We start from the raw sequence: 6,872 nt of genomic DNA, 5'->3' as shown, positions 1-6,872 counted from the left end.
GGTTTCTAGGAATACATCTTTATTTTGTGGCGCTATCAAATGTCTTCCCCTTCTTTTACCTGAGTTTATGTATTCTCCCATGTCATTCATTCAAAGGAAAAACACTATTTTGTGGGCAAGTTTATAAGAAAGAAACTTCTCTTTTCATGACAAAGCAGCAGAGGATTTCAAACGATGTCCCATTTCAGGTTGTCCATCATGTTAAGATTGTAGAGTATTATTTGAGGAAGATTTGCCTGGTATTTCTAGCACTTTGAACAGCCACATAAAGATTCTTTTTTGCAGTAATATGTCTATAGATTAATTATGGGATTATAATTGATACTTTAGAAAGGTATTATAGTGAAAGCAATGGGAACACTTGGGATCAACTATGTGGCAATTCGTATAAAGCCGTGGTTTATCACTTCATTACTAAAAATCAGGGGAGATAAAAATAGAAACATTTCAACAAATAATCGATAATGATTGTATTCAACATATTACTTATTAAAGGTGCACGGAACATGTTGGTTGAAGAAGGAAGAGAGCTAAAATGTTTCAAATGCATGATATTAGCAGTCTCTAGCGCTTCTGTCTGCGTAAAATAGCAGCGACAAAAAGAAACGACACTGGTATCAACAGGAATAATAACTAATAGTAACAACAGCAAAACAAACATAAAAAAGACGGTTTGTTGAAGATTTGAATGCTACCCTAGACGCATGAAGGGTTTGTGTGAAGGAAAAGTGTTCGGTCTAAAAACCGTTCAGAATCGCTCACACTTTTCCCGCTATACGACTGGTATTGAATGTGTTTCCCGAACTGACAAACTGCAGTGTGTTATCCAGATCGGATTTACATACAGAACCCAATAGATTAACTAGGAGAAGACATTGTAGGATGTCCATAAGTGAAGGTGCTTGCGTACTCCGACCAAAATATGAAATTTGTGCAGTAACGCTAGACAATGTACTTGTTTCTTCCTATTCTCCGCATGTGAGGTTCTCAATAAAGCGCTGACATCTGGAACAGTGTTTTGAAAACAAATCATTACAAGTTACATCCAAAGAAATTCTACCTAGTGATTGGTATGAAATCGTTAAGCATGTACCGACGTGCAGACCACAGACATTCAGTCTCTTCTCTCTGCTTTCCCAGCACTATTAGGGTGTCTAAGAATTCCTGAGAAAAGCCTTGGAACGCCCAATTTCTCAACACAAATTGAACGAAGTTAAAATAAATGTTCCTAAGTAGTTTCTGGACTGAAAACCATAACATTGTACCGCAGTAACAAATACCTTTGATTCTTGTTTCTTGGCCATTACATTTTTTTTCTTTCTCAGGAATAGGTTTTGTAGAAGATTTTCTTGGCATCGTTTTAAACCTATATTTCACTTATGTTTTAAACATGTCTCTGTTAGTGGAATTTCCAAGCGTCCTCTCATTTTAGACTGATACGAAAGTTTTACATTTTGGCATTACATTTAAAGACAGGAACTAAGGCGCAAATTTGTCCTGAATGGACAAAGTATGGGAAATCAAGGAGCTAGGCGTCATGAGCACATATTCTCCAATAAAGTTACACTATTTAAACGATTCTAATGACTGGTTTGATAGTTCGACCTGAAAGTATTTGCTGTCAAGTGAACATGTGTAGTCATAACTAATTTAACTCTAGAAAGTACCATGTTTATGATATATTTGTAAACACTTTAATATACCTTTTAAACGTATACGAAACAAAAAAAACATTAATTATAGAATATATTTTATATAATATACATGAAACCTAAATATCACAACTTCAAATCGGTAGAATGCAAACAGTCAATATTTAAAGAAGACTAAGATTAAATGCATTAAATAATTTCATAAATCGTGAAATTAATTTTAAAATTAATATCAATGGTACGAATTTACGTCAGATGAGGCACATGTGTGGTTGTAGAAAATGTAGGTATTAGTTTCGCATTTTTAAAGTTTTAAATAAACATGCTTTTGTTTAAGATTGAAGATATCCTTTGTATAGGGTAGCGTAGTCTAAACTAGAACTAATTCCTAACCTTTATCAATCTATCTATGGTTGCAAGGGTCTTGCATAGTCATTATCGTTTCATTAGCTTTAATCAAACTGTTTGCCTAACTGACAGTCCTCTTGAATAGCAGATGAGGTCTAGAGCATCATTCGTTGGGAGTATTCACTCCTGGTACCTGTCTTGTGATAGATTACTTTCATCTTCAGATCAACATTAACGTTAATAATATGAGACTCAATGAATTGAGTCTACATCACAACCTCTTTTGTTTACGTTTATAAGTGAAATAGTTTTGCAGTGGCAGCTGTAATTTCTTCGATATAGCGTAGAGCTTCTATATTCATCTTCAAACAGTATTACTTCCTCTTAAACATATAAGCTCAAGTTGTCTGAGGAAACATAACCACAGTCATTGCTTTGCAATTTACCATTTCTAAGCTTGAGTATTCCATTTCCAGTTTAGCATGACATCCAGAAATCTGCATCTGTGGTTCAGTGTTTCTGTGTTTCTGTGTGCTACACACTTTGTGTCTCCGTTTTACAGTTTCAAAGAGACTAATATTTGCGGCAGGAAAGCCTACACGCGTATAAATATCCGCTTCCTCATTATTGCGTTGTACCCGCGGGGGGTCATTTCCAGAGTTGACACGATTACTCCCTTCAAACCAGTGAAACAAGTGATACTTACCCCAACATAGAAAAGAATTCCAAACATTACTCATGAACCCAGTCCCAAAAATAACGCTCAACCTATTCACTGGGGTCAAGTGCTATCTATATATTATCTTACCTCAATGCTCAGCAGGCCCTTTCACTTGGACCATCCTTTCCACTCTAATCTACCTTTCGACAAAAGTTCTGGAAAAGAGTACTTCACTTCTACCCCCTTTTTCTCCTCTTCTTCTTTCTTTCGTTCCCTCGTTTTCTCCTTTCCCTTATCTTCTAATTTTTATTCTCATTCTCCTGCTTCTTATTCTTCTCCTATTTCTTCTCGTCATCATCTGTATTGTCAAATGGTAAAAAAAAAGGTAGAACTCCTTACCTAATATCTCATTTCAAATTTTGGCACAAAGCCAGCAATTTCGAGGTAGAAGTTATGTGCTGAACTGGTACTTAATCAGTCTACCCTGAAAGGGATGAAGGGTAAAGTCGACCTCAGCGGAATTTGAACTTGGTAAGGTGAAGGCAGAGTGCCAGCTCACCGCCTTCACTTTATCTAATATTTGTTTACAATTTCGGTACCAAGCCAGCAATTTTGGAGGAGAGACTAAGTCGATTATATGACGCTAGTGCTCAACTGAGACTTAATTTATCAACCTTGAAAGGGCTGAAAGGCAAAATCCACCTCGAAAAATTTAAACTCAGAAGGTAAGGGCAGACGAAATTCCACGAAGCATTTTGCCCGGCATGTCACCTTACCTAATATTAGCAATATTTGATTACTTTTATTGGTACACTGTGTTCAATTCTCACCGAATATCTTTTCAGCTTTACTGAGTTTTATCGAGAACGAGCTGAGTGCTGCTGTCTATTTAATCGATTTTATCCATGTAATAAATCGTTAGCATCATGATTATTATTGAATTTCAGTTATTATAATATTTGTTTTCTCTAACGTAAATGTGTTTATTCTGATGTTGCATAATCAAGATGGTTTAGATATCTTTCCTCACCCCCACTTTGCAGCAGAAATAGATTTCAATAGGGTTTTTTTCTCCTTTTATAAGCGTGGAAATGAAATACAAATTTCTTGTGTATTGGGAATAATTCCTAAATATAAATATTAACTGCAACACTTTCGACAACGTTAGCGAATACTAAAAAGAAAAACTGTTATCCATATGATTCGGATATACATCAACAAGGAGCAAGGAAAACACCAACTAGAGTAGTTGTACTATAGAATGTAGATTTTCGCTCATCCAGACCTTCAATTTTACGGAAAACCAAGGTAAAGATAAGGAGTGTGGCAGTAAAAAGAAAGTGAAAACATTATTCTAACAAGATGTGAAATCAAGGTAGCCCCATTCCTACTCCTACAAACTAAAATGAGTGACCACATGTCATTAAAAACGACTCTTCTTTGTATATTTGGTCAATGAATAAGCGATCAGTAAGAAACTTGATTCCTGTTCAGTAGCAATTCTGTTCCCACTTTTTCTTACCTGTAGTCATATCTTAAACAGATGTTATTTTTTGTTTATTTGTTAGGAGAGATGTGAAAATATGTAATATCGTAGCCAAAGAACATAAATTTTGTTTGAAGAAAAATTTTTCCTTCTTCAAAAGGATGCGACAGGAAAGTAAGCAGGATTTGCAGGTCTTCTGTAAATTTTATGAAAGGTAGGTCATGAAGCAACATGATGCTTAAAGTGCCCAGGCATTAATTATCTTTCTACAGAAATATTTCGTAAGAAAGATTCATGTTTCGAAATCCTTAAAATTTTGTGTTCAAATGCCAATTATGTTGACTTAACCTTTTGTAATTCTGTAGTAAATGAATGCAAGCAATATTTATGAATCAGTACATCAATCGATCTATTGATCTATCGTTAGTTACATAGATAGATAGATAGATAGATAGATAGATAGATAGATAGATAGATAGATAGATAATGGTATGATTAGCGAATATGTTGTCTCGGATATGTTCAGGGAATCGGTCGGCTAAGCGGAGTCTCGTTTGGCCAGTGTACAGGGAACGACACAGAGAGCAGAAGACACTGTAGATGTCATTGCTGGAGGTGCAGGTGAATGAGACGGTGATGTGGTAAAGGCGTTGGTGGGTACTGGTGAGTGTAACCCTACTTTTCGTCCGCTATCACTTTGTCGAATGTCACTTCGTCCGCGTATTTTGGTCCGAAGACTTTTTGTACGATTATTTTTTTGTCCAACGACTTTTTAAATAAACTCTTTAGAAAACAAGGTGAACATCAAAATCAAATAATCATTGAGAGTTTTATTTATAGGATTCAAGTAAAATACTGTGGAAAAATGTAGTATAAAAAAGGCATTTTAAAAAAGTAATAAGATATAACTAATGATTTGTTATGATCACTAAAAATTTACTCAAATTATATGCCACACTCTTCAAAAAGTCAATTTTTCCTGTTGACTCATATTCATTGACCAATCTTTTGAAGCGTTCAGTTATTCTTCAGTTATTCATGTACAGTGTCGTCTACATGAATTTGACGGACCTCCTCGAAGAATATGAGTCATTTTACCTTGAACGAACCCTTCCTTTTCCTTCAGAGTTTTGATTAATTTCCAGAATTCTTTTGTTGGCACCTTTGAATAGTCCTTGAAAGTACAGGCAAACGAAGTTGAGAGCAAATATTTTCTGTTAACTGCGTAAACTTAGATGCTATTATGCTACTCGAACTTGCTGTTATGTTTCCCACCGCTTCATGATTTATTTTTGCAACTGCTTTTCTAGCATTTAAAGAATCTACATCAGCTGGATGAAGGTGCTCACTAGAAAAATAAATAATTTTCGGCTCATTGTTTTCGTTACCGTGTAAATTCTCATTGAACACAGCCTTCTCTTCTGACATCTCCAGTATTATTTTCTTAGTTTTGTATTGCTTGAATGAAAATCGTAGATGTAATTATTTACATCAGCTGCTTTTCTTTTGTTTTTGGTCGATACTATGAACTTTGTCATTTCGGGATGGGTAAAATAAAAATGTGTACACTAAATTTGCAGCACTTTATATACACAGCATCATACTCAAGAGAGAGAAGGAAAAGGAGAAAGTAAAACTGTTAACAGAGAAGGAAAAGGAACGATAATAACAATCCTATAACGGGGCTCGTTATAATTCTGTGAATATATCATTAGAGGAATTTCATCTTGTTTTCTAAAGAGTTTATTTAAAATTGGACAAAAAGTTGTTCGACAAAAAAGTCGTCGGACAAAAGGACGTCGGTGCAAAAGGCGTGGACGAAAAGACGTTTAACAAAGTGACGTCGGACGAAACGACATAGCACCACTGGTGAGAACAGTGATGTTGGAGAGGAAGAAGGTGCGACAGCGTAGCGAGAACAAGAGAAGGACCCAGTTGGGTGTCTGGAGTGGAAAAGAAGCTACAGACTAGGTTACGTAGATTATGGGCGATTTTCAAGGAGGGAAGGGGTGGGTTGTGGAAGATATGGAGGCGGAGGGGTCAGACTTGAGTCGACGGAAGGCTTGGAGAATGGTACGTTGAAGGGTTAGAGTGGAAGGGTTGTAGGCGGGGACGAAAGTGGGGATGATAAGGTGGGGTGGGTAACAAGAGAGAGAGAGAGCAGAGGCATGGTCAATGGATCACGCACGGGTGAGGGCAGTCTGGATAATAGCAAGGGGGTATCCACGTAGGGTGAAGTGACGAGTTATGAAATGCGATTGGGTGGCACAATCATGGTCGTCACTGCAGAGCCGGTGGAGACGGTAACTGGGAGTAGGGGATGGACAGTTTGGAGTGTGTAGGGTGGGAGGAGGAGACGTTGAGATAGAAGTGTTAATCTGTGTGTCTGTAGTGGATGGAGGTGATAAGAGAGGAGTGGAGATGCTAACAGAAATGTGGAGAAATTCAGTGGGGGAGTTAGAGACAGAGCAAGAAAATTCGAGGGCAAGATGGAAGGATTGGACGAAAGACAGAAATGAGTCAAGATGTTCGCGGGAGGGTGAAATCACACCGATACAGTCGTCGATACAACGACCATATAGCTCAGGAGTAGGACCGGTAAACTGTGAAAATATTTGGACCTCAACATAGCCTACGTAGATTCCCATAGCTAGAGTTCATTCTCATGAAAATATGGTAAAAATCACGGGTGAAAGAGAAGCAGTTGAAGGAGAAGACGTGTTCA

This window comes from Octopus bimaculoides, chromosome 1 (assembly GCF_046866305.1).
Source record: "Octopus bimaculoides isolate indiv1 chromosome 1, ASM4686630v1, whole genome shotgun sequence".
Taxonomy (NCBI): domain Eukaryota; kingdom Metazoa; phylum Mollusca; class Cephalopoda; order Octopoda; family Octopodidae; genus Octopus; species Octopus bimaculoides.
The sequence above is the reverse complement of the archived record's forward strand: the minus strand, read 5'-3'. Positions refer to the sequence as shown.